Source organism: Bos javanicus, chromosome 17, assembly GCF_032452875.1.
Source record: "Bos javanicus breed banteng chromosome 17, ARS-OSU_banteng_1.0, whole genome shotgun sequence".
Classification (NCBI taxonomy): Eukaryota; Metazoa; Chordata; class Mammalia; order Artiodactyla; family Bovidae; genus Bos; species Bos javanicus.
Window position 1 is genome coordinate 66879640 of NC_083884.1, and position 26253 is coordinate 66905892.

Consider the following 26253-nt stretch of genomic DNA (forward strand, 5'->3'; position numbering starts at 1 on the left):
CACTCCACCCGCTTCCCCCCGCCCCGGCTCCAGGCGTCTACTCCCCCGGTCCGCAGTCGCGCGCCGCTTGCCTCTCCATCCTTGGTCCAGTTCAGCCTGGCAAGCGTTGCCATGGCAGCGCCGCGGGCTGGGATGCGGGAGGCCGAGCGCGCTGCCCCGCTCGCCTCTTTGTGCCGCGGGGGTGTCGGTGCGCTGCCTCCATACCCGGCCGCACCCGCCACTCAGACCCCGACCCCCGGGACGGGGTGAAGGGTAGGGTGTGGGATTGCAGGGGTGCGGGGAGACGGGGGGAGGGCCGAGGGGAGGGCCGGGGGTGGGGCGCCTCCGCCCGCCAGCCGCTCCCGCATTAAAATTTCATGGGCGCTGCAGCAGCTACAAAGACTACGCCGGCTGCGCTCGGGGGACCGGCGGGAGGGAGGCTGCGGACGAGGGCGGGGAGGAGTTTGCGATGGGAGGCGCCTGCAGGGGCTCCCCCAGTTCTGCGCTGTGAGCCGGGGCACAAAGAGCTCTCTGCACTGGCGCCGCAAGACCGCGGACCCGAGGTAAGCCGCCGACCCGTTCAAACAGCCCTCCCTGCCCAAGCATCCTTGTCTGCGCGCCGGGAACAGCCTAATTTCCCCGAGGCTGGCGTCGAGGGTAGGTCCCAGGGTCCCTGGCTGGGACAAACCTTGCCTGGGGTGGCAAACCTTGCCTGAAGCTGCCCTCATTTGTTGGACGAAGAGCCTCACCAGTCCGCTGTTGTCAAATGCAGCCGACCCCGGGCTGGGTGGGGCTTGGGCAAGAATGGGGGGAGTTTGCAATGCGAGTCTAGCGCCCATGGGGGTCTTGCAGTCATGATCTGAAGGGAAACAAAGACCCTCCCTTCCCCCAAGCTACGGACAGAACAGGAGGCGTCAGTCCCCCTGAACCTTTCCGCCCGCCAGAACCAGCCAAGCCTTCGAGGGCCCCTCCGTGGTCTCAGAGCTGGAGGTGGGGGATGGGATGGGATGCAGGGTTCTTGAGCCCCCCGCCCCCGTTGTTTCGTACCTAGCCACCCCCACCCCACCCCCACCCCCCACCCCTGGCGCCTGCCAGTTCTCCACTTCGGGACTCAAATGCCAGATGTCCGGTGTCCAAAGGGATGCAGAGGGCCGGAAAACCTCTTCAATGAGAAGAATAATGGTATCGATAATGATAATAATACATCAGGTCGAGGAGAGCTCTCTGCCAGCAACAGCTTAGTGCTTTGCATGCCTGTTCACAACAGTCCCCGGAGGTGGTAAGCGTCCCATTTTAAAGATGAAGAAACTGAGCTCCAGAGAAGGTTAGCGACAGGTCCAAGGTCACACAGCCAGGTATGTTTGAATCCAGATAGCCCACGTTGTATCCTTAAATGGGTCTGCAGAGACCCCAGAACCCCCAGCTCCCCGCCCACATCTCTCCCATACATTCTCTAGAGAGGCTGGGGATTTGGGAGGGAGGGGGCCCAATCTCTGCTCTCTCCCACTGGAGGACCCTCGGCTGGAGACACTGCTTCTCGGCTGTGAGGGAGGCTGGGGGCTCCGTATGCCCCCACCCCCATCCTCGGGGGCTCCAGGCCGGGGGCTGTCCTGCGCCGGGGCTGCTGGCGCCCTCACCCCACTGCAGTGCGGGCGCGGGGAAACCGCCCCCACCTGCTGCTGGGGGTGGGGAGGGGGGAGGGAGGAGGTGCTAGTGCGGGGAGGGGCGGGGAGAGAACGGCTTTGTTTTTCTCGGTGCTCAGCCTCAGACCGAGTGAGACCCGGGGCCCAGCGGCTCCTTCGAGCGACCGAAAAGCGGTCCCCATCTGGGAGAGCCGGGGAGCTTCGCTATTGCCGGGGCTGGTGGGGGAGGGGAGGGATGAGTAATTCCACTCGACAGACTGGGAAACCTGAGGACAGCGGTTCTCAGACTTTAGGGGCGTTGCTTCAGGTATGGCAGATGTCCGGGCCACGTGGCCAGGGGATGAGTCAGCAGAGCTAGGGCGGGGCTGGGCATCTGGAGGTTTACTCAGACCCCTTCCTCCTCTTCTTTGGGCAGATGGTCAGACCTCTCCCCTCACCCCCGGCCCAGAACCACTCTGGGTAAAAAGGTATCCCTGGGGACACTTGGGAAGAGGTTAGCGTTGGGTGGCCCACACTGAGGTTGGTTAATTTCATGTTGAAAAAATTTTGAGGGTATCCAACTCTTTGCAAACCCATGGACTGTGTAGCCCACCAGGCTCCTCTGTCCATGGAATTCTCCAGGCAAGAATACTGGAGTGTGGGTTGCCATTCTCTTCTTCAGGGGATCTTCCTGACCCATTTCCAACCCGAGGACCAAATTCCTGACCCAAGTATTGAATTCCCCACCCGGGGATGGAACCCCCGGTCTCCTGCATTGTAGGCATATTCTTTACTGTCTGAGCCACCTGGGAAGCCCGTTTTAAGGGTAACATCCCTGTGGCTCCCTTGCCCACCTATTTTGTTAATGAATGATGCTGGCCGTTCAGAAAGTCTCTGAAATCTACCCTACACCTTCCTGCTGCATTTTTGGTCCATCTCTTCACTCCTTCAGGGAGGAGAGAGGTGGATTCTTTGGAGTCGCTCAAAGGAACCATAACTTACCACGAGATTTAGAAGGACCACTCTCTCTACTGGTATTCAAAATGAATTCAAACATAAAATTTTTTTGGTGATCTTTAAGATGAACATAGTAAGTTTAAAAGAATGTGTGATAATTGTAGAAGATTTGGAAAACACTGAAAACAAAAGGGATGAAAAGTCCAAAATTTCATCATCCAAGAATAACTACTCTCTTTACTGACTTGATGGACGTGAGTCTCAGTGAACTCTGGGAGTTGGTGATGGACAGGGAGGCCTGGCGTGCTGCGATTCATGGGGTCACAAAGAGTCGGACACGGCTGAGCCACTGATCTGATCTGATCTGATTACCGTTTTCACGTATTTCCCTGCAGTATATTTTCTGTTCTTGAAAATACTAAGTGAATTTGTGCTGTGTGTATAATGCTTTTAAAAGGTTTCATCAGAGGAGTTTCTCCATATTTTTATGCCCTTGGCAGAAATCCCTGTTAACAGGGTTGGTGTCTCCTTATTATTGGTCCTGCCAGTTGTTTTTAAAATCTTCCTCTTAAGGATCCTTTCTCTGGACCTCATCCCTGCTCCTGCCCAGGGCAGGATTCTGCTCTTTGAGTTGATCCCTCCTCCAGGCAGCCTAGTGTGGTAGAAATAGAAGGCGCCGAGTTACAGGGATCTGTGTGCGAATCCTCCCCCCACCCTACGCTCTGTGTCAGTTTCAGGAGGAAGTCATTTCCCTTTCTGAACCCCAGTCTCCTCATCTGCAAAGTGGGAATCATAATTCTTGCCCTTAAAAGGTGATTGTGAGGCTCTGAACCCGTGTGTGTAAAGTGCCCGACACCCAGTAGAGACATGGCTGCTTTAGCGCATCCACTCTCAGCTCAGGTCACTTCCACTGCCCCTGAATCTTGTAGAGACATCTAGTTATGTGCTTTCATTTGTATTGGGCTTGTTGGTTTCTCTCCTGGGTGGACCTCAGGCTGTTTGAACAGTGGTGTTTCTGGGGCATGGGGGCCATTGTGCAGGCTCAATGGGCTGGGGAACAACTTAAAGGCTAGTCCTTTGTTTGGAAGGGATCCTTCCCTCATCTCTGAGGCACAGCTCATCTGTCAGCTGGAGCTCCGTGGAACAATAGCCAGCGATGCTCAGTAGAGGCAAAGGCTGGCTGAGGGTGACATCTGTCCCCTTGTCCCTCGCCAGGCTGACCGGATCAGACGAGGCAGGTGTCTCTTGCTCCCCTGGGGTGCCAGGTGGGCCCCTCTGGAAGCTACTGGGCGAGTCATGGAGGGGAGGAAGGGGCTGAGCTAACCTGTGCTCAGAGGTGTGGAGTAGATGATTAATGGTAACCAACTCCAGCTACCATTTGTTAACCAAAGTTCTTGCTGGGAGTTGCCGCTTGGAGACCCCACGGAAAGGCTGAGAATTGGGCACTACAGATGGGAACTAGACGCTAAGAGAGGTGAAGTGATTGGCTCAGGGTCGACAGCAGGTTAGTTGCAGAGTCAGGATTTGAATCTAGAACTAGTCTGGCTCTGAAGTGTGTATTTGAAACTACTACAGTATGCTACCTCTTCTAAAAGGGAACATAATCAGTTGCCTCAAGACCATGGAAGCCACTGGAGTAAAGTGACCCAGATGGTTTAGCAGTTATCGTGAGTTCTCTCACAGAAACACTGATGACCAGTGTTTGCATTTGATACAGCCCTTCCGGGTCTTTTCTTTTTTAACCCCCACCCCCATATCTGAACGGAAACCTTCTCTCCCTTAGGGCCTCAACAGGCCTGGTTAGAATCCAGCTGCATCATTTTCTTGCTGGGTGATCTTGGAGCAAGGCACTGGACTCTGAACCTCAGTTTCCTCATCTATAAAATGGGAGGAAAACAATCTAACGCATTGTTTTGTCAGGTAAAGGCAGTCCAGCTCAGGGGTCCCCTTGTTTGAGAGAGGTGTGGATACTGAAGCTCCCCTTTTTAGGGGAGGTTTGTATTGGAATGTGTCGGGAGACAGTGTTGTGCGCGTGTGCAGAAGCCTCTCTTCCTCTGCAAGTCTGCCGCAAGGCGCCTTTCACACCCTCTTATTCCCAGGAGCTGCCATCATCTCCCAGCACTCACTCATCCACAGCAATGTAGGCCAGCGTCTCTCTGATGCCTCAGCTCTCTGAGCAGCTATTTTATTCCAGAGTCAGGAAAAAAAAAAAAAAAGCCCTCAAACCCAGAGGGATCCTAAAATGCAACCAAATGCGTTTCCCTGGCAGCTTTTCCTCCATTACAACGATCAGCGCAGAGTGTAGGGGGGAAATTGAGTATCTGTGGATGGTATTAATGAGCAGTGTGGACAATGGTAGTCATAATAGCATAAGAAAAGAAGAGAATGCAAGCTAAGAGATACTAGTTACCATTACATTACTCATGTAATCCTCACAACAGCCCCTGTATGGCAGGCGCCATTAGTATCCCCATTGTGTGGATGAGGGGACCAGCTTGAGAAGCAATGCAGCTGCTCAAGGTGCCAGAGCAGGACCGGAAGCCCATGTCCTTTCCAGCACCTTTGGGTGTTCTGGTTGGCACTGGCCCCACCAAGATGCCTTGTGGTTTCTCATTTCTCTTCCCTTCTGCATCCCAGGAGAGCATTTTGGCAAATGCTATGATTTCAGAACACAGGCTGGCATCTACTCTCCAGCGCACCCATGGCTACATTTCCCACCATCTTTGGCGTCTACTCTCACCGCACCCACGGCTACATTTCCCACCCCATCTTTCCTTCTCTCTCGATGACAGCTGGAGGCATCTCCCTGCCTACCTGTATGGTTCCAGACACATTCATGTGGCCGCCGTGACCCTACCAGCATCAAAGGAGTAATCAAGGTGACCCTTCCTCTCCTTCTGTGTGCTCCTGGGGGTGGGGGAGGCCAGTCTCAAGCTGTGTGGTCAGGTCCACCATGAAACCCACATATGTGGGAGAAAACTTGTAGATTTCAGAGGTTCTCTGGGGTCCAGTCCCTCAATCAAGGCCTCCCTGATGGGACTCCTGACCTTGAAGTAGGGGTGGGGTGGGGTCTGTTGTAGAGTAATGGGACCTGAGATGCTGGGACCTGGGAGCCCACCACCAGGTCTCTGTGGGGCCTTTGGCCTGACCCTTCTTGAGTCTTGCCCTCTGTCATCAGTTCTAGATGAGTTTTGAAAAGTGAACTATACTGAGGCCATGTCATTTATATGCCATAAAATGCAATCATTTAAAGCATACATTTCGATATTGATAAAGGTACACATCTGTGTGGCCACCACCACAATCAAGATATCAGACAGTTGCATCACCCTGAAAGTTCCTCTGTTAAATCACCTCCTAGCCTCAGGAACCACTGACCTGCTTTCTGTGTCTACAGAGTTGACGTTTTCCCTAAAGGTTCATCATTAGGGATGCTTTTGTGCTTGGCTTTTTTTTTTTTTTTTTTTTTGCGCACCATAATGTTTTTGAGGTTTAAACTTGCCATTGTTTGTTGTCAGCAATTCAGCCCCCTTTTCTGGGTCTAACTTCAGGGAGGCATATCGTATAACTCACCCACTTTGAGTGCACAGTTCAGTGAGTTTTCGTCATTTTACCAAGTTCTGCACCCATCACTACAACTCTGTTTTAAAACACTTCCACTGGCCCCATAAGATCCCTCACCCCATTTAGCGCTAATCCCCAGCCCGCTCTTAATCCTCGGCAGCCTCTGGTCTGCTTTGTCTGTATAGGTTCGCCTTTTCTGGACATTTCATGTAAATGGAAATCATACAGCCTATCCTGGGCCTGGCTTCCTTCACCCAGTTGTACTATTTTTGAAGTTTGTCCTTGTCATAGTCTGTAGCAATAGCTCGTTCCTTTTTATTGCTGAGGAGATTTTATTAATACTATATGTCTGGACTACCAACAACTACAAGCTTGCTTATCCGTCCGCCAAGACGGGATTTATATTTGATCTGTGCTTCCTAAGTGGGGTATATACACCCGCCGCCCCGGCAAGCTTATTAACCCTGCAGGATAAATGTGGCCCATCAGTGTTACTGAAAGATTTATTCAAAGTTTAAATCATTAACTGGGGAGGATAATTTTTGGAAACACACTCTGTGCGCCAGACACTGGCTGAGCCTTTGAAAATAATTAGCCTTGAGTCACACGTTGGGGACATGGGTCTGGAAGCCATCATCTCACTCATGTTTGTTTGACCTCAGAGCCCTTTATACCCTCCTAAACAACTGTCAGCTTGATGCAGGGGCTGAAGTTTCCATTGAAACCTCCGTTGATTTATTCATATCAGGGAGTCTGGGTTCACAGGGTCAGGGGAAAGGGTTGTTATTGTGTTTAAACAATGTTCCTCTGAGTGGTGCAGGGTCTGTTCACAGAGTGCAAGCAAGTTTCTGAGACAGAGGAGAAGGAAGGGAATTTCCGGGTTCTTGGAGATGTTCAGGACCACAATGGGAAGCAGCCTTGCAGATAAGTATTCAAACTTCCCAGCCCACAGCCTACCAGCCTGCCCTCTACTGGTCCGTGGAGCAAAGTACAGCATCCCTGAATCCCCAAGTCCAGGGGGAAATCAGCGCTCCAGCTCTTTTGCTTTCCTATCCCTAAGACACAAAGAAAAAGCTTGTCCCCATTTTATGGGGCCCCAGAGAGTAATTTTCCTACCCCACTTTTGACATCAAGGCTAGTATTTTACAAACTCCACCCTCAGGGACTTCTGAGGAGCTGAGTTTAGTAACTTCATCTTGAGAACCTGTAGATCTGGTGTCAGGAGGAGACTGGGGACTCCTGGTGATTTGGGCTGGCCCTTCCCTTCTTGGTTCTTGTCCTCTGTCATCATATTTATAAAACTTGGCTAGGGCTCCTTTTCTTGCCTGGCAGTCAAGTGGGGACCTTGGCACTGTGACCCCTGGGCACGTGCTTCTTGGTTTAAGGGTCTGAGTACCTCTCCTGCTCTGGGCCCGGGCCCCCAAGTCCAGGTGCTGACAGCAAGCTCTGAAGATGCGGTGAACGGGCCGGGCCTGCCAGTGGGTGAAGATAACCTTGTCACTGTTTGTTGTTTAGTCCCTGAGTCGTGTCTGATGCTTTGCCATCCCATGGACTGTACCTCCTCTGTCCATGGGATTTCCCAGGCAAGAATACTGGAGTGGGTTGCCATTTCCTTTTTCAGGGAATCCTCCTGACCCAGGGATCCAACCTGCATCTCGTCTCCTGCATTAGCAGGCGGATTCTTTACCACTGAGCCACCAGGGAAGCCCTAAGATAGCTTAGCTGTCACCAGAAAAGCCTGGGAGATGGTCCTGGCCCAGGATTTGTGGGCATTCTCTGGTCTTCTCCACACTGCAGACATGGGGATGTAGCTAAAGAGCCCCAGCCCACCATCTGGCTCCCCACGTTTTCTTTTTCTGGGGCATCAGAAAAGAGGATAGGAGATGAGAGTGGGGGGAGTTGGGCAGAAAGATAACTGAGGTTGGGCCTTCTGCTTCCCATCCTCTGCCTCAAGCTGCAGGTGGTTACTGCACTTCGGGGGAATGTCTGGACTGGGAGGACCCTGGGACCTGGAGGGAGGGGCCGCCGGTCCAGCGTGACCCAGGATAACGGAGCTGGGATCAGATGTCCGGCTTCTCGCCCTGCTCCACGCTCTCACTCAACCTGAGCTTGCCCTGCTCTCTCCGGGGTCCCATGCTGCTGTTGGCAGGGAACAGGGAGGTGTTCTGGGAAGTGAAAGGTTTTCTGGGTAGGGGAAGGGAGGTGGGGGTGGTGTGCCTGGGCCCAGCCTCCCTGGGTCCCGGGCCAGGGCTGTCTCCTTAGCAGAGAGATCTGGCCCGGGCTGGGGAGGGGCCTGGGTGAGGTTTTCTCCTGTGTTGCGGTCGGCTCTTTTGTCTTCCAGGTTGGGCCTGTGGGGGTCTCCGTGGGGTAGGAGCTGGGATCAGGGCACTGCCAGGTAAGCCTGGGCAGGGGGTGGGGGAGGGGGTTCCACTGAGTTTAGTTTCCTGGCAGATGACTGTTCCCCCGACCCGGGCCCTTCCCCAGGTACCCAGGCCCGGCCTAAACGCTCCTGCTGGGAGCTGGGGGGCTGGAAGGCTTGTTGTGTGGGGTCTTGGTGGAGGTGGTGGGCCTGAGTCACAACCACGGCAGGCAGGTCCACGGCACAGATTTCAGCACGTGCCTTCATTCAGTGCAGATGTGGACCGAGCGCCTTCTCTTGGATAGAAACTGAGGATCCGGAGGTCAACGTGTGATGTGGTCCTGCCCTCTCAGATCTTCGTGTAAGAATGTGCTTTATCACCATCTCTGTGAGGGAATGAGCTCCCTGTACTGGGAGGTGTGCACGTGTGTGCGTGTGTGTGTGTGTGCTGGCAAAGGGTGGTGCAGAGCCCCCTCCCCCAGCAGGAATGTCGAGCCTCCCGAGGACTCTGAAGGCCCTTTCTGCCCCCCTGGACCCTTGCTTCTCATCTGCCTTTGATGCCCGCAGGGCCAGCTCTGGGCGCTCTCTGTTGCTTCCATACCCGCTCTGGCCCTGTTAAGGCGGGGCGCCTTCTCTATGCATTACTAGCATCCAAGGCCCCCGCCCTACCCTGTCTCAGCACTGGCGGCACGGGAGGGAGACGGGGGTCTCTGAGGGTGTCCCCACCAGGTGTGGGTTAGCCTCAGGTGAAGGCCGGGCCCCCCTCCTCACTTGCTGTGCCCCCTCCAGGCTGCGCTGCCCCGGCTGCATCTCTAGGACTCCTGGCCCGCTCTCCTCCTGGACTCTGGTGCTGGTGACACAGGGAGCAGTCTTCGCTGGTTTTCTGGAACCCTGGACAGCTCCCCGAAGATCTCATCCTTCCTAACTCCTGGGCCTCCCCTGGATAAAGGCCCCTCCTGGTTGGTGCTCGGCCGAGGACAGTGGCGGAGCGCGAGGGAGGCTGGCAGCCCACCATCCATCCCTTCTGCATCTCCCTGGACCTGCCTGCCTGTCCCCGCCCCTGTCCAGGACTGGAGGCCCTTCCTGACCCCATGAGGACCTCACTGCTCCTCCCATCCCTGCCGGTGACCGGGCAGAGCTTGGCCTGGGCCCAGGCCCCACTGACCACACCCTCGGCAAGGCTGGGTCTCACAGGACCTGCAGGACGGGGGCAGGCAACTGTGGATGGGCGTCAAGGACGAGCTGCCAGTGGGTGGAGGGTGGACGCAGCTCGGGGAGTCAGTGGGCTGGAGTCTGTCTTGCGCCCTTTGCGTGTGAGTGATTCCCATTTTTCTGGGGGTTTCTGGGGTTCTTCTTCCTTGCTTCTCTCCCTGATGGTCACCAGGAGGAGGCAGTCTAGGCCTCGGGGGAGCTTGGGCCTTCTTCTAATGCTGTGGAGCTCTGGGAAGGGTTATCCTGAAAGGAGAGGGCTTCCAAGAGAGGAGAAGACCCCAGCCAGGGAGCTTGTGAGGAGACAGACCCTGGGCTGGCTCCTGACATCCAAAGGGAACAGTCTGGAATCAGCCTCACCCTGGCCCAGTCTCAGACTCCTGCTCCTGGTCACCCCCATCCCTGGGAAGCAGAGGTGGGCAGGGTAGGCTACATACAGGTACAGCTTCCCCATCACAGGGCTGTGGGCTCACTCACATGCCCTCCCTTTCTCCAGTCCCCCACTGAGGGGCCGGCCTCAGTGCTTGCAGGAGGGCGGCCATGGCCTTCCCCGGAGAAGCTCAAGAGCCTGACGTCCTTTTCCTGGGGCAGGAAGGGACGCTGTCATAACAGAACTCCACTCCTGGATGGCCGAACTGCAGAAATGTATTTTCTTATAGTTCTGGAGGCTGGAAGTCCAAGACCAAGGTGGCAGGGATGGCTTGTTGTGAGGCATATCTCCTTGGCTGGCAGACAGAACCTTCTCGTTGTATTCTTACATGGCCTTCTCTCTGTGCATACGCAGAGAGAGATGGTGTGTGTGAGAGGAGAGATATCAGGCATCTCTTCCCTTTCCTATAAGGGCACCGGTCCTATGGGGTTAGGGCCTCATCCTTATGACCTCATTTAGCCTTAATTGCCTATGCCAAAGCCCTACCTCCAAATATAGTCACGTCGGGGCTATGAATTTAGAGGGAGACACAATTCAGTCCATAGCAGGTGGTCACCACAAACCTGGAAGCTGGAGCCATCTACCCTTTAGAATTCCCACCCCCGATGGGGAGGGGAAGGAGAAGCAGAGACATGGGAAGCAGAAACGGTGTGGCAGGTCCTGTGCGAGGGAGGCCCTGGGACCCTTGGAGAGACACGGAATTGGCCAAACCCAGAGCAGTGGAGAGGAGCCCCCGGGAGAGGAGGGTCCTGTGAAGAGCCTGGGCTTTGGAGCCTGAGGGTTATGCTCTGACGTGCAACCTTGGGCAAGTCACCTCACCTCTGTGAGTCCGATTGGCACTCTGAAGCAGGAACCATCAGCTCACCCGGGGAGCGGGGCACAGGGAGAAGTCAGTGAGATCTCACAGCTGGCACAGTGCTTGACTCTTAGTAGGTGCTCAATAAACACTCCCGTCCATCTGGGAGTTTGGATTTAGGGCTTCTCTCTTTCGGGCACCCTGGACTGTAAACTTCGCATCTTTGATCCAGAGGCGTTTCTGACCAGTGCTTCCCCAGGTGTATCTTTTTGTTTGTTTTTGGCTGTACGGGGTGGCATGTGGGATCTTAGTTCCTGGACCAAGGGTCGAACCTGTGCCCCTGGTGCTGAGAGTGCAGAGTCTTAACCCCTGGACTGCCAGGGAAGCCTTTCCCTCTTATATTTTTAATATCCCTCTCTAATCAGGTCAAGCAATCTACTTCATGGCATGGCCTCCACGGTAGCTCTGAATGCTTCCTGGGGAATTTAGTATCTACCCTTCTCATCAGAACTGAGCACCTACTGTGAGTCCTTCCCTGTGCTGCTCATTTGAGGGGGATATAAGTGCAGATATGGCCATGATTCAAGCTGGCAGGGTTTCACAGCCATGCCAAGTGGAGAAAACCAGTCCACACAGAGAATGAGCAGATGGGGCAGAAAAGAGTCTCCTGAGGCACAGGTTCTGAGGGTACGGGTGGGTGGGTGGGAGGGAGACCCCAGAGTAGGCTGGAAAGGCTTCCCAGGGAGGCTGAACCAGTCAGGATCTTGGAAGGATGAGAAAGATGTGGCTTATCTGAGAGTTTTCCAAGGGAAATTAGGTAAGAGATTCCCAAAGTAAGTTATAAGAGATGTCATTGGTCTTAAAAAAAAAAAAAAAAAGAAATGAAAATTCAGTGGGTTTCTGTAGTGCAGGACTTACCAGAGCCTGTAAAAGCGCTGATGGAAACTGTGAATACTCAAGGACAGACAGAGGACCAAGTGTTTCCCCCAAGCTCTACCGGCAACAAGACCCTTTTCTTATGGAGCATCATTTAGGACTGCAGAGTCTAGGCTGGGGTTTCCATGTGAGAATGATAACCGTGATAGGAGATGACACTAGGGCACACTCAGGTGCTCCGGAGCAGTGGCTGGCAAGGCAGCTCTTTCCCTGGGGCCGGCAAGTCTAAACTCGGCTGCAGGAGTCAGGGGAGCTCTATACGGCTAGAGCATTTGCAGGAAGGGCTGGCCAGCGGTTGGGGTAGCCAGATGCCTGGTGGTGGGGGACAGAGGGACCTGTCCACTGGAGCCAGTGACTCTGGGGTATCAGACCTTTTGTGAGAAGATGCTGGTATGTGCGTGTGTGCGTGTGCCTGAGTGTGACAGGATCCAGCCTTCTGGGAAGTGGTGACCAGGACCAGGCAGGGGGTCTTTCCAGCCAGGACCAGCAGGGTCCATTTTGGGGGGATCTGAAGTGGCTGGGGGAGGGGCCCTGAAGCCCACCACCCAGAAGCAGGGACACCAATTCTTTTGGGCAGGGTCCACGTGGACAGTCTTATCCTGGGGGCGGGGCTGAGGCGCTGGCGGCAGACCCCCTGTCCTGGTCAGGCCCGGCTCCCTGGCTGGTAGGGGTGGGCGGCCTCTGGAGATGTGGCTGGGGCAGTGTTGCATGGTGGGATTAACCTACTAACCCAGGGCTCGGCCGGGACGCTGTGGCGTGTGGCGAGGTGCCTGGCCTTCTGCCAACCGACTAACCCACTAACCAGGCCCGAGCATGCCCTACTAACCCCCCCGCAGCCAGACCCTACTAACCTCGCAGCTCACGGGCCTTCCCACGGGTGGGGATGTGGGGGCAGACGAGGCTCCGGAAGGCCCTGCCCGTGGCCTGGGATCTCTGTGCAGACCCACATTCCAGGACCGGGCGCGCAAACAGGACTTGCCAACTCTGCCGCTTCCTGCTGTAGCGGGGGTGTGGGGGGCAGACTTGGAGAGCGAGTCACCCCGCCTCTCTGAGTCCGTTTCCTCGGCAGTGGAATGGGAGGCCACCTCCCAGGTGGCCGTGAGCATTCCCAGGAGGATAGAGTTCTTGATACATGGCAGATACTTAATCCACATTTATGCGAGGTGGGGGCGGGAGGCCCAGAAAACCGGACCCATCGGGTCCCCTGGCAGGCCCTGGTCCCTCTAGGTGGTTTGCACACAGACCCCTCTGCCTGGGGCCAGACACTTGCTTTGAACCTTAACTGTGTCTTTCCCCACACTCTTCCTCTCCTCAGCTTTTTCCCCATAGGCAGTTCTTTTGTTCAATTACTAACCCGTCTAACTCCGGGGCGGGGGGCCTCAACTGCACCCCGACCACCCTCCCCTAACCAACTAACGGACCCGAGTGTGTTCTTCCTTTTTCCTAGCGACTCCCGTGTGTGTCTGCTGAGGTGCCCCTGTCCGCTGGTGCTGTGCTCTGACTTACTAACCCAGTCCCTACTAACCCTGTTTTCTCTTCTTACTAACCCCAGCCCTGCCGAGCTCTGGGCCCCCGTGGCGGGCTAGTTCCCCCCTCCTTTTGGCAAGCAGACGTCCTAGGCTGGTCCTGCAGACAGATGCCCTACTTTGCTGCCCCGATTGGCTGTGAGTTCAAAGTTCCCTGGGTCAGGTCTGAGGGGGGCGAAGGCCCGGAGGAAGAGGTGCTCCTGCGGTTCTAGAGGGAGGCTGGCCTCTGAGCACAGGGTCTCTCCTTTGCGCAGAGTCTGGGGGCCACTGGGAGTTGGCCGGAGCAGGGCTACCTCTGCGGTGTGAAGGTGGAGGCCTGCAGGTCTCCTTCCAGCCAAGGGAGCGGAGAGAAGGGGCCTCTGGGTCGTCCTTCGGAGGGAAGTGGGGGCAGAGGTTCTTACTGGGCAAGTGGCCGATAGAGGTGGGGCGCCACTGGGGGGCGTGTCCTGCACAGGAAGTCAACAAAGGGGGCGTGTCCCTCAAGGGAGTTAGTAAAGGGGCGTGTCCCACGCCGGAAGTCAGTAAGTGAAGACTTCCTCCGCATTGGGAGTCACTGAAAGGGTCTTAACCGCGGTGGAAATCACTGAGGGCAGCGTTTGGTACAGGAAGTCAGACAAAGGGGGCATTTCCTATATTTGAAGAATGCGAAGAGAGGTATTTGTTACACCGTTAATCAGTGAGTGGGGGATTTCTGCCTTATCGCAAGGCGGTGAAGCGGAATGACCAAAGAGATGAGTGAGAGGGGCCGTTCATACGACAGGAAGTTGGCTAGAGGGGCTCTTCCCCATACCTGGAGCTGCGAGATCCCGGTTTCCCACGCCAGAAGTAGGTGTGGTCCATTTCCCCTACAGATGCCATTGAGAAGGGCAGTCCACACTGGGAAGGGCAGTCCACACTGAAAAGTTTGAGAAAACAGCAGATCTGAAGTTTGAGAAGAAAGCAGATCTTGGGTAGGGGGTTTACGGGATAAAGTGGGAAGCAACCAATGAACCCCAGGCGCCCACAGGGCCCTGCACGCCTTGGGCCAGTCAGAAATTCACCCCTGGCTTCTTGTTTTTTTCACCCCCACGTCCCTACCCCAGCCTGTCTACCCCAGAGCCCGCCAGCCGCTAAGCCAGGGCCACACCTGGGGGTGATTTTATGCCTCACCTCCAGTAGGCACCTTGGTCTCTTTGGGCTAATCTCTGGCTCCTCTGCACTAACTCTTGCTCTTACCCAGCTAATCCCTGCCTCGCCCTGGCTGCCCCAGGGGCTGACCATTAACAGCCAGCCCTGCCCATCTTGGGGGGCTCCAGGCTCCTGGCCTGGCTCTGACCTGCTCTTAATTAACCTCTCCTTCACCTGACTAACTCCTGCCTCCCCGATCTGTTCCTTTCAGCAGAAACTAACGGCTTGTGGATTTCTTTCTGACTAACAACAGGTCTAACACTCCTCGTCACTATTACTATTAACAGCTTGGATGTCGGCATGGCTGGGACTTGACTAACACGGGGAGAGGCGGAGCTAGTCGTGTGGGCCGTGGTGAAGGCTCTGGGGAAGAGCCAGCTGAAGTCAGGAAAGACCTCGGTGCTCAAAAGGAGATGCTGGGGCTGGGCTGTGGCTCAGGCCGAATGGAGGAGTGGTGTCTGCTGTGGGGCGGGTGGGGTGGTGGGTGGTTAGAAGCATACTCAGCCTTCCAAGATTTTGGCCGCTGCTGCTGCTAAGTTGCTTCAGTCGTGTCCGACTTTGTGCGACCCCATTGACGGCAGCCCACCAGGCTCCCCTGTCCCTGGGGTTCTCCAGGCAAGAACACTGGAGTGGGTTGCCATTTCCTTCTCCGCTAGATGTATCCTATTAACCCCTTATAATCTGCATTCAGATTCTGGTTCTTTTAAACAATAGCCTGATAGTTGCATTAGTGTATGCAGCTTTTGTAGCCACCCCCGCCCAAGGCCTGTCTAGTGTGCAGAGAGGAGATGCCATTGTAATTGGAATCATCAGTCATCAGGTGAGAGTCTAGAGTCCTTGATTTGGGACTTCAGAGTTTGGAAGCCTTAAGACATAAAACTTTGGATAGTCAGATGGGTTATAAATCCATCACCCATGGACACCTTGGTGTAAATTAGCTCAGCTTTCTCTTATAACTGCTGTACAATTAGCTGCCCTGGGAGGACCAGAATGTGGCTGGAAGGGAGTCTGGATCTCTTCAGGGCTGGGGGAGGCTCCTCTGGGAACAGAGAGGAGAAGCTGGAGTCTGGGGGTTCCTGGGTGGGTGTAAGAGGGGAAACCAGGTGGCTGGGGAGGGGGAATAAGAGGGGCTGTTTTGCTGGTTTGGTCTGGTAGTCAGGGTCTGTGGGACAGGACAGCTTATAGCAGGGCCTGGAGGACTGGATCAGCTCAGGGGCAGGGGCAGAGTCCTGCCTGGAGGCTTTGTGGGCAATTTGCTTGAGTCATTGAATACTGCTGTGGGATTGAGAGCCTCTCTGACAGTCAGAGACTCAGAGCTAAACTCGTGGAACCGCTGGTGAGGTCTGAAGGGTGATCCAGAGGCCTGAGCTGCAAAGGGAAGGAGAGAGGAGGACACATCAGAACCTGGGATGAGGGGGAGCCTGCACCGAGGAAGCACATGCCTGCTGCCCTCTAGTGGCCGCCTCGCTTCATTTCACTGGTAACATTTCCCATTCCGGGGGGCCTCTTTATTCAACTGCAAAGACCTGAGGATGCTGAGGACCTGCTGTGTGCCCAGCACTGCTCTGGGTCTTGGACCCACGCACAGGTTTTTCCATAGTGCTTGGCTAGCTTGGTGGGGGAGACAGAGAAATACAACAGGTAATGCAGTGAGGTGGGCACCATGATAGGGGTGATGGGCCTGTGGAAGTGCTCAGGAGGCAAAGGATGAGAAACACCTGCTGCGTGCCAGGGGCGGTGCTAGGCATCAGGGGTGAGTGGTGATTGAACATCACACAACCTTAAGGAGCTTTAATGCTAGTGTATCGAGTGGGTGTGGGGGAGAGTGGGCTGCGGGCCACCAGTAGATTTTCTGAAGAGGAAGGCATCTAAGTGGAGCCCTGGCTGGGCAGAGTGTGGTGGCAAGAAGGGCGGACAAAGAGTTCTGGGGGTCAGAGAGGACCGAAGAAGTCCTGGAAGGGTGTAGGGGACGAAGCGGGAGACAGAGGGGAAATGGACACATACCAGATGGTGTTGCCAGGGAGTTTATCCTAAGGGCAATGGCGGCGGGGTGGGGGTGGCTGTGGATGTGATCTGAGGAGGGGAGATGTTAGATTTCAGTTCTAGGCTGACAATGTGACTGTTTCAGCCTAGGTGGAATTGTGAGATGCTGATAACATGTTCTGGCCAAATTTTAGGAAACTGGTTAGAACTTCTGGAAAGGTGCTGGGTCCTCAGATCCATGTTAAGATAAATAAAGAGGGCCATGTTCCTGCCAGGCAGGGGCCTGGCCAAGGGGACAATGACAGGTTGGAGGAACAGTCTTAAAAGCATGTCGTTCCAAGCCCCTGGAATGGCCATGCTGGTCTGGGGGAAGACCTGAGGGGACGTGGTCCCGGGGCTGGAAGTCCACAGGAGAGTTTCTCTGGAGAGCGACCCTGTTAGTCCCGTGTGGCTGCAAGGGGGCACGCAGGCTTGGAGGAAGCGTCCAAGAGGCTGGTCCCAGGGAGGGAAAAATGCGTCTTGGTGGGTAATGAACCTTATGGAGACAGAAGGATTGGGAGTAGGCCACCTTTGAGACTGAGGATGGTGGTGGGATTCTGAGATTCTGTGTGTGTCAGTGTGTGTGTGTGTCCTTGACTTACTACTAGAGGAAGCCGAGCCCAGGAAGGCAACTCTGTTTTCCACCCCGGAGCCTGGCCTGCCGATGCTCACTCTGGCCTGGACTTCTCTGAGCATCAAGTTCGCTAGGAGCTGTACCTCAGGAGCCTGGGAGCTGGCCTCCCAGCTGGAAGAGGTGACTCAATCCTTTAACAGCCAGTGTGGGGGAGAGGCCACGGTGGTCCCTGCTGGGGGGGTGTGCTTGTGTAGATATTGATATTGCAATATTGAGCTGGGGGATTCTCTGGGGGGCACTGGTCCCATCCCCACAAAAGACCCCAAAGGCCCTCTTAAGCATCTACCCAGGGAACCCACTGTTTTGCTTGAACAGACCAGAGAGGACACTTTCCATGTTACTGCCTCCCGGGGATGCTAACTGTGGGGACAGAAATTCTGCTGTCGATTAAACATACTTTTATGTGTATCCAGCAATGAGTGTGAACTTGGCCTTTTGCTTTCACCCATAAATGCAGCTTCTTTAGTGGAAAAGACCATTTTGGTATTAAAAACTAACTCACACGCAGAGGATCACTGTGGCTTAAAAGGCAGAGGGGTGCGTAATTTGTGGGGAGGGGGAACCAGTGGCATTTTCCAGGAACCAGAGTGGACTCTGCTAACCTTTTCTCAAGACTGTGACCTAAAAAGTCAGCACGATATAGACTTCACTTGTAGTTGTGGGAAAACCCACATTACCAAGGTCTTCCACCCTAGCCAGTTTCGGGCACCGTGCAGTGGCATCAGGCGTATTCACAGGCACTTGGTCTCGCATCATCACTGTCTGCTGTTGCTGTTTGGTCACTAGGTCATGTCCAATTTTGCGACCCCACGGACTGTAGCCCGCCAGACCCCTCTGCTTGTGGGATTCTCCAGGCAAGAATTCTGGAGTGAGCTGCCATTTCCTTCTTGAGGGGATTCCTGACCCAGGGATTGAGCCTGTGTCTCCTGCACTGGCAGGCAGGTTCTCCACCACTGCGCCAACAGGGAAGCCCACTGCTCTATGTTTTAGGATTTATTATCTGTTTATTCTGGAGAAACAAACCGCTTTATTTGGCTGCACCAGGTCTTGGCTGCGGCACATGGGCTCTTGAGTTGCAGTATGCAGGATCTAGTTCCCTGACCGGGGATCGAACCCTGGCCTGCTGCACTGGGAGTGCAGAGTCTCAGCCACTGGACCACCAGGGCGGTCCCTACTGCTCTATTTTTAAGATAGCACTACTTTCTGTCTAGGACAGCACGTCAGAGAAAACCCATGTCTCTTATCAGCTTCGGTCTTTTTGCTTCTTTCCCTCTGTTCACCTGGAAACCATGTACTGAGTCCATCCTGAATACCAGGCACAGCCATCCTCTCGGGGATGCCAGGCTACCCACCCTTCCGTTTCTCTAAGGCAACTGTCTTATGCTGTCCTGTAGATTTTTGCACTGGCTGTTCCTTTTCGCATGGCTGAGGGCCCTTCTTTGGGGCTCTCAGGTCTCAGCTGAATGACACCTCAGAGTCACCTCCTCTGACCATCGCATCCACAGGGATTCTGTCATTTCTGTTCTCAAATATTTTGGTCCTAGGTCCCCTTTACATCCTACCATATAGTAAGAGGTCACCCTCCAGGGCACCTTGGCACTGCTCAGTCCCAGTTGCTCCCCATTTCATTCATTCAGCATCCCCTGATGACCAAAATGCACGTGAAAATACGCTCAATATCACTATTGTCATAAAAATGCAAACCAAAACTACAATGAGTTATCACCTCACACAGGTCAGAACGGTGGTGGTGGTTTAGTCACTGAGTCCTATCCAACTCTTGTGACACCACGGACTCTAGCCTGCCAGACTCCTCTGTCCATGGGGTTCTCCAGGCAAGAATACTGGAGTGGACTGCCATTTCCTTCTCCAGGGACAGGTCATAATGGCCACCGTCAAAAAATCTACAAACAATAAATGCTGGAGAGAACGTGGAGAAAAGAAAAATCTTTCACTGTTGGCGGGAAACTGCAAACTGATGCAACCACTATGGAGAACAGTATAGAGATTCCTTCAAAACTAAAAACAGAATGACTCTATGGTCCAGCAATCCCGCTCCTGGGTGTATATCTGGAGAAAACCATAACTGGAAAAGATACATGCACCCCAGTGTTCACAGCGGCGCTATTTACAATAGCTAGGGCATGGAAGCAACTTAAATGTCCACAGATGGAAGAGTAAGGAAGATGAGGCACTTATGCAAAATGGAATATTACTCAGCCATGAAAAGAACGAAATAATGCCATCTGCAGCAACATGGATGGGCCTAGAGACTGTTATCACTTATACGTAGAATATTAAAAAATGGTACCAATGAACTTTACAAAGCAGAAATACACTGCCATAGATATAGGAAAAAACTTATGACTATCAAGGGGGTAGGGGAGGAGGAATAAATTGGGAGCTTGAGACTGAAATATACACACTACTATATGCAGAAAGATAACTAGTAAGGGCATACTGTATAGTAAGGGGAGCTCTACTCAACACTCTGTAAGGACCTATATAGGAAAATAATCTAAAAGAGTGGATATAGGTATAACAGATTCACTTTGTTGTATAACAGAAACTGATACAACGTTGTAAATCAATTATACCCCAATTAAAAAAAAACAAACTTCTTACCCTACTCTGTGTGAAGTGCCACACGGAGTGCCCGGGGCAGACAGGCACTGGCCTGCCTTTGTGGAGCTTCCAGTCCTGGGGAGGCAGCTGTGCGCAGCACTCCAAGGACAGGGACTACCTCACAAGGAGAAAAATAGCAGACGGAAATTGGCATGGAGTCTACCATATTAGAAGTTGCAACTGAGATGTTTTAGAGTCTTGTTTATCCAATTCATTACAACAGAAATGAAAACTGAGACTTTACAAGGACTTATTAATTCATTGAAAAAAAACGACAATAAAAATAAGCATTGCATGCTTATGTAAATAACACATTCTTCATGAAAAATAACTTTCCAAAAAAAAGGAGACAGCATTATTTTCTTGGTAAATCTCTTTAAAGTCTGGCTTAATAGAAGACTGTGTGGATCACAACAAACTGTGGAAAATTCTGAAAGAGATGGGAATACCAGACCACCTGACCTGCCTCTTGAGAAATCTGTATGCAGGTCAGGAGCAACAGTTAGAACTGAACATGGAACAGCAGACTGGTTCCAAATTGGGAAAGAAGTATGTCAAGGCTGTATATTGTCACCCTGCTTGTTTAACTTATATGCAGAGTACATCATGTGAAATGCCAGGCTGGATGAAGCACAAGCTGGAATCAAGATTGCTGGGAAAAATAGCAATAACCTCAGATATGCAGATGACACCATCCTTATAGCAGAAAGCGAAGAAGAACTAAAGAGCCTCTTAATGAAAGTGAAAGAGGAAAGTTAAAAAGTTGGCTTAAAGCTTAACATTCAGAAAACGAAGATCATGGCATCTGGTCCCATCACTTCATGGCAAATAGATGGGGAAACAGTGCAAACAGAGGCAGACTTTATTTTTTGGGCTCAAAATCACTGCAGATGGTGAATGCAGCCATGAAATCAAAAGACGCTCCTTGGAAGAAAAGCTATGACCAACCTAGACAGCATATTAAAAAGCAGAGACATTACTTTGCCAACCAAGGTCCGTCTAGTCAAAGCTATGGTTTTTCCAGTGGTCATGTATGGATGTGAGAGTTGGACTATAAAGAAAGCTGAGCGCTGAAGAATTGATGCTTTTGAACTATGGTGTTGGAGAAGACTCTTGAGAGTCCCTTGGACTGCAAGAAGATCCAACCAGTCCATCCTAAAGGAGATCAATCCTGAGTGTTCATTGGAAGGACTGATGTTGAAGCTGAAACTCCAATACTTTGGCCACCTGATGCGAAAAGTTGACTCTTTTGAAAAGACCCTGATGCTGGGAAAGATTGAAGGCGGGAGAAGAAGGGGCCGACAGAGGGTGAGATGGTTAGATGGCATCACCGACTCAATGGACATGAGTTTGGGTAAACTCCGGGAGTTGGTGATGGACAGGGAGGCCTTGCGTGCTGCAGTCCATGGAGTCAAAAAGAGTTGGACACGACAGAGCCACTGAACTGAACTGAACTTAATAGAAGAGCGAGCCTTGGATTCTGCTGTCTGCTTCTGCATTCAGTCCGTGGTACATCACATGTCCAGGTAGCCCCTGCAAAACCCCACCATGCACTTGTGAGGGAAGATGAAACGGAAGGATTAATTTCTCTTTGGGTCCCCAGATCTCAGAGCCACACCTGAGACCGGCTGCTCTATCACATAAACCTATTTATTTCCTGCTTAAAACTTGCACCCATCTGAAATTACCTTGCTTACTCGTCTGATTCCTTATTTACTGTCTGTCTCTGGTCTTATTTATTGTACATTCGCGGGAGGCAGGGTCCCAGAGCCCACTGCAGGCACTTTTAAGTGGTCAAGCCAGAGCTGCAGTTCTCGGGCATAGCCAGCAGATGGCGGTGTCGCACTAAGACCCCCACATTCTCTGATGGAAACTTTGGTTACTCTCTGGGGTTTGGAGAGGAGGCTCTGTGGGGATCCTCTTTGGATTCCAGTTTCACGGAATTGGGTGGGCCTGGGTAGATGGGGGAAAGGAACACGCTAGAGAGAATGCGGTTTTGAATAGAAGCTTTGGGAAAGTTCTGTTCATGTCTACTGAGGGCTTCTGTTCTTAACAGACATCAAGCCAAATGGCTTCTCCTCTTGAAGCCCGTTTTTCTTCTCTGCAAAATGGGCAGACTATGACTTTGGCTTCCATTTCACCATGGTTCTCTTGGCAAGGGTCACTTTATTTCGATGCCACTGGTGTTTCTGGCAATTCAGGGTCTTCTAATTTACTCCCCCTAAAGAATTCTGAGAACCAAGACTATGTTGTGGGCTCCGCCTGCAGGCAAGACCATTTCTTCCCATCCCACTTTCAAATATAAAACGGCTGTTGCCATTTTCCATGTGCTAGGTACATGCCAGGCTCTGTGCTAAATTGTTCCTACATGTTGGTTCCTGGAGTGCTCACAATATCTGAGAGGTGAGTTTCCTTTTCCCCATTTTTACAGGAGGGGGACACTGAGCCTCAGGGAAGTGAAGACACTTGCCCAGGGATGCACAGTTGGTGGATTGGGAATGCTGGGTCCCAGGTGGTTACCATGGCAATGGGGGGATGCACCATTCCCAGACTCCAGGTTTGTCTTCCCAGTGAGACAGCCCAGTCGCTGTCTCTACACCGGCTTCTCTTCTGTTTCTGCTCCTCCCTGTGAGGCGCTCCATGTCCTTGGAGAATGAACTGAGTTTGTGCTTCACACCTGTTTTGCTCACGTGCTGCCCCCTCGGGTCTGTGATTCCACAGGGGGGAGATGATGCCTGCCTGCTGCATCGGGTCTGTGCCCTGTGCTGCACCCAGCCTTGTGCTGGGCACAGAGCCAGGGATCCAGAAGATATTGCTGAATTAAAAGGGGAGCCAGTGGAATCTGTGAGTGGGCAGTACCCAAGCTGACTCAGGAGCAACCAGATCCACCCCTTGCTGGCTATGTGACCTCGAGTTAGTGATCTCCACTTTCAAAGCCTCAGTTTCATCTGCAAAATGGAGATAATACCGTTTCTGTCTAAGAGATTGTGAGGACTCGAAGAGGAGATGCAGAATATCATCAGTACTCGACGGGTCTCCAATCCCCTTTCCCAGACCTGTGGTTTCTCTTGCTGCTGGGCAGGGAATCCAGGTGGAAGGTGGAGCAGCCTGAGGACTGGACAGGGGAACAACCGGACCATATCACTGAGCGGACAGATGGGCAGCCCAGCTGTCGCTCAGGCCGCCCTGTCCCCACAGCGCCTGAGCCCACCTGAACGCAGGCGCCCCAGGAGCCGTGGTCCTGGTGGCCAACTCATCATGGGCATTTCTCACCAGGCCCCATGGCAGATAAACAGATTCTTTTACCCTAAGTGGCCACTCTAGGGTCAAAGCCACACAGCTGGAGGTACAGGGGCCCCATGGAGAGCTGGTACTGTTGTGCCTGAAACACAATGAGCTTCCCAGTCCTCGCAGAGAGTCCTGTCCTGTGGGAAGGAGGCCTCCTCCCAGAGAAAAGCCCTGGAATGTAAGGAATGTTCTGGAGCCTCCCGCCACAGGAGCGCCTTGAAAGCTCAGGACCGTGGGGGCTCTTTCCCAGGGAGGATCTCAGGGCCGCTGGGCCACTGGGGAGCTCATACCAGACAACACCTTTTGGCACTGGGGTCAGGCCTGAGCCGCCTCTAAGCGTTCCCAGGTTATCAGTGTGGCAGTGAGGGGGCTCCTGCGGGACTCACGCCGTCCGTGCCTTCAGCCTCACCCAGCCAGTGCCCCGGGGTCTGGGGCCGGGCCCTGCACTGGGCACTGAGGCGTACAGAAAAGTCAGGCTGAGCTCTGCTCGGAGCCACCAGGACTCAGACAGTGTGTCACGTGGGGCAAGTCACTTCACCTGTCTGGGCCTTCATGTCCCCACATGTGAGATGGGGTTAATAACAGAGCCTCCTCCTTGGGGCTGTTGTGAAAGGACCCCACGCGCGGGGAAGTCCTGGTGTAGAGTAATTGTGCCGCAAGCGTTTGTCATTATTGTCGCCGTGGCTGGCTGTATTTTCCAGAAACGGCAGCAGCAGCCTCTCCCATCCCCTCAAAAGCCCGGCAGGTTTGTGACTATGGCAGACGTGATGGTACGTGACTTCCAAGGCCAAGTGCGGTTCACCTAGAGCCCAGCCACCATGCTGCGAGGAAGCCAAAGCAGCTGTGAAGAGACATGTGGAGGACCTAAGCCCCAACCCCTTCCCCACCCCGAGCCCTGGCTCAGCCTCCAGACTGCAGCAACTGTGCCATCTCAAAGGGCTGATCCTTCAGCGCTAGTTGGGCTGCCTAGCCAATGCCGCATGGAGCGCAGATAACCCTTCCCAAACTGCAGGTTCAGGAGAAATGATTCTAGTTCTAAGTCAGTAGGTCTTGGAGTGGATCCTTGTGCAGAAACAGACAACAGATATAATTCCTTTAAAAAAACGTCTTTGTTTCTCTCTTTCCTGAACTCAAGATGTTTCCACCCAGCTCCATCCCGGTCCTCCGCCAGCGTCTCCCATCTCAGTGAAGAGCCCCACATCTCGTCTCTGGTTGCTCAAAAGCAAAATCGGGGAGAAATCCCAGGTGTCTCTTGATTCTATCCATTTTCCTCTGACTCTCTGCCATTCCTCTCATCTAAGCCTCCAGCGCTTTGTTTGCGTCCGGGGTGGCCGTGCCAGCTCCCTCCCTCTCCTGCCCACCCTCCTCTCCCGCAGAACAGGAATCTTGATACATAAATGATGTACAGAGCTGGTAAGTCATGGGCTCACAACTTCACCTGCCTGGAGTGCTGGGTCTCAGCTCATGAACTTCGTCTGTCTTTTCCTGGCCTGTCCTCTTTGTTCCTCAGAGTTCAGGATGAGGCCCATCTGGCAACCATGTCCTGCCTGTGCACAGCGTCCTCTGAGGCCAGTAGGGGTCACAGACATGGAACCTAACATGTGAGGTCAGGTCAGTTCAGTTCAGTCGCTCAGTTGTGTCCGACTCTTTGCGACCCCATGGATTGCAGCACGCCAGGCCTCCCTGTCCATCACCGACTCCCGGAGTTTACCCAAACTCATGTCCATCGAGTCAGTGATGCCATCCAATCATCTCATCCTCCGTGTTCCCCTTCTCCTCCCGCCTTCAATCTTTCCCAGCATCAGGGTCTTTTCCAATGAGTCAGTTTTTCGCATCAGGTGGCCAAAGTATTGGAGTTTCAGCTTCAACATCAGTCCTTCCAATGAATATCCAGGACTGATCTCCTTTAGGATGGACTGCTGGATCTCCTTGCAGTCCAAGGGACTCTCAAAAATCTTCTCCAACACCACAGTTCAAAAGCATCAATTCTTCGGCGCTTAGCTTTCTTTATAGTCCAACTCTCACATCCATACATGACTACTGGAAAAACCATAGCCTTGACTAGATGGACGTTGGTTGGCAAAGTAATGTCTCTGCTTTTTAATATGCTGTCTAGGTTGGTCATAATTTTCCTTCCAAGGAGTGAGCATCTTTTAATTTCATGTGAGGTACCTCCTGCCATTCACTGCTACGGAAGAAGTTGAGGAGAGCAACTGGGCAGCGTGGCCTGGGGATGGCTGAGGCTGGTGGTGGGAGGAGGTGGCACTTTGAGCTGCTGTGAAGGAGCTGAGCATGTGACGTCAGGAGGAAGGGCATGTCCGGCACGGGCGACAGAGAGGGCAAAGGCCCTGAGGTGGGAGTGAGTTGGCGTGCTGGGGGGAAAGACTGGGGTTCAAGAGGCTTGGGGGTCGGGCTATAAGGCTGGGGGGAAAAGACCAGGGCGCAAGAGGCTGGGGGTCAGCAAGCGGAGAGTCACTTGGAATAGAGGAGGCAATTCAAAGTTATTTATAGGTCTTGTCTTCCCAGCCAAAAAGCAGACGCTGATTATCTCCCTGGTGGGGACTGCCAGCCGCACCACTGGTGCCTGTTAAAAATGACCCTTTATGGGGACAAACTGCTCTTCAGGCTCACCTGGGGAATTCCTGCTCAACGCCAGCATCATCTGCTCTCTGAAGACTCCCAGGTTCAGCTGACCCTGGCTTCCCATGTGTCCCATGGGACCCTGGACCAGTTTCCAGCCGGGCACCCAGAGCTCTGACTTTTGTTTCCTTGTGTGGACCTTATTTCCAATCAGGCCATTCTGTCTCAAACTGAGGTTCCCCCACTGCCTCTGGACTTCTGAGGCTGGGTGGGCTTGCTAAAAATGCAGACTCCTCTGAATCAGCGCCTCAGGGGTGGGTTCAAGAATCTGCCTTTCTAACAAGCTGCCTGACAAATAATTCCTTTAAAAAAATTTACTATTTCTTTTTGGCTGTGCTGGGTCTTCATGGCTGTGTGAGCTTTCTGCAGGTGTGGAGAGTGGGGGCTGTTCTCGGGTTGTGCTGCACGAGTTTCTGACTGTGGTAGCTTCTCTGGTTGCAGAGCCCGGGTTCCAGGGCATGTGGGCTCAGTAGTTATGGCACGTGGGTTTAGTTGCCCC

At 53.4% G+C, this 26253-nt stretch overlaps 2 long non-coding RNA genes across 6 annotated transcripts; one reads left to right on the top strand and one right to left on the bottom strand.

The window, feature by feature from the left end:
- The first annotated feature begins 338 nt into the window (after nucleotides 1-338).
- LOC133229020 (uncharacterized) lies at nucleotides 339-17617 on the top strand. Of its 5 annotated transcripts, XR_009730445.1 has the most exons (6): nucleotides 343-542; nucleotides 5196-5437; nucleotides 6956-8517; nucleotides 8753-8842; nucleotides 9271-9440; nucleotides 9550-17617. It is a non-coding gene; the product is annotated as an uncharacterized LOC133229020 (long non-coding RNA). The 5 variants fall into 5 exon arrangements; XR_009730441.1 differs by having other exon boundaries at nucleotides 339-542; nucleotides 9271-17617; XR_009730442.1 differs by having other exon boundaries at nucleotides 342-542; nucleotides 8758-8842; nucleotides 9271-17617.
- LOC133229021 (uncharacterized) lies at nucleotides 5748-20084 on the bottom strand. Its single transcript, XR_009730446.1, has 2 exons — nucleotides 12704-20084; nucleotides 5748-10460 (listed from the first exon to the last, which is right to left on the bottom strand). It is a non-coding gene; the product is annotated as an uncharacterized LOC133229021 (long non-coding RNA).
- Nucleotides 20085-26253: the final 6169 nt, after the last annotated feature.